General features: G+C 44.4%; 1 protein-coding gene across 1 annotated transcript in view; it reads right to left on the bottom strand.

The window, feature by feature from the left end:
* Positions 1-1,514, bottom strand: part of NUP205 (nucleoporin 205) — a 99,267-nt gene that overhangs the window by 68,918 nt on the left and 28,835 nt on the right.

Raw genomic sequence — 1,514 nt, 5'->3', positions numbered from 1 at the left:
AGAGCGGGGAAAAAAGATATTAAGATTTTACAGGCAACTGGAAGACTATGGATAACTATCTTTTTTCCTGTTAATACTAGTTCTAGTATATTATAACTATCTCAGAAAAATACACACTGTAGAAGCAGATTTTGCACTGGAAGTCAGAGGAGGAGAGGGGTAAGGGGTAACTATCAAAGTCCATCTCTCACAGATGCTTCCTGTTCATCATAAGCCTGAAAAGATGAAATTCAGCCTTCCCCCACTTGAGAAAGATTTTATTCAACATCTCTTAACCAAGAGGCCACTCGTTAGATGTCAGCTATGTATACTGGTTTGGCAAAACATTGCTCTGTCTTCATATGAAAATTAAGGTGCAATCCAAAAGGTATTTTTGTTTGCTGTCCCTTGAGACACTCAAAAAGCTTCCAGAAATAAGGAAACTGTTTCCAATCAGATGGTATATTCTCTAGAGAAATAACAACATAAATCACTGTCAAAATATACATCTGATGTACTGTAATCTTCCCAGACAACAGATTCCTTAAAAAAAAAAAAAGAATCTGTCCTTGTCAAAATAGGTATGAAGAGCCAGGGTTCCAGAAATGAACACTTTTACAAGGGATTCCTAACTCTATTTGAAAAAAACCTAGCTATTAGTGTCAGAAGTAGCTACGAAAATGTTTCTCTTTGGCCAAATAGAATTCCATAAAGCCAAAGGCATTTAAAAAGGATTTAGTAAATACCATATTTACTCCAATATAAGATGAGGCTTCCCCCCCAAAAAAATGGGGGGGGAGGGGAAAGGCTGGTCTTACACTCACATACAAGGAAACAGCATTAAATATACTGCCTCTCTGAACTGCTGCTAAAAGCAGCATATGCTCAGTAATGGAAGTCACCACAAAGCTGATTAAATGCAGCCAACACTGAGCATAAATAAAACACACACGGCCAGTATTGGGCAAACATGCTGATGGGAACCACCTATCACATTTTTTCTTTTAATTTTGTGTCTCAGGAAAAAGTAGCCAGTTCCAAATTCTATTGAGTGAGCAGAACTCAATCATTCAAGTCTGTGTACCACTACCACTGGCCTGTATCCTAGCACCCAGAGACATCAGCCTGGGGCTTCTGATGCTCCCAAATCCATGGCAGACATTCTAATATTATAAAAGCCTTAGTCTGTCTGTCTGTAACACTTCATTTGCGCACCGACTGCTTGCCGAGGCAGCCAATCACAGTGCTCTAGACAGACAGAGAAGCACTTGTGGGGACTAAGCCCCCCCCCCCCCAACTCCTTGGAGGCAGAAGGAAACAACAGGGACCAGAGCGCCATCATGATGGAGGGGATGGAGCAGGGGGCTGAGGCCAACACCGCTGGCCTGGCCCCCCTCCCCTGCTTCTTAAAGCCAGGGGCCAGAGCGCCTCCCCCCCGCCCCATAGCCAACGGGGAGGGGGAGGCCTCAGGGAAGAGGGGAGGGAGGGAGGGGAGGCTGGGTTACTGGTGGTTGCGCCCCGCCACAGCAGCCAAC

The sequence above is a fragment of the Alligator sinensis genome, unplaced genomic scaffold (genome assembly GCF_000455745.1).
Source record: "Alligator sinensis unplaced genomic scaffold, ASM45574v1 scaffold166_1, whole genome shotgun sequence".
Taxonomy (NCBI): domain Eukaryota; kingdom Metazoa; phylum Chordata; order Crocodylia; family Alligatoridae; genus Alligator; species Alligator sinensis.
The sequence above is the reverse complement of the archived record's forward strand: the minus strand, read 5'-3'. Positions and strand labels throughout refer to the sequence as shown.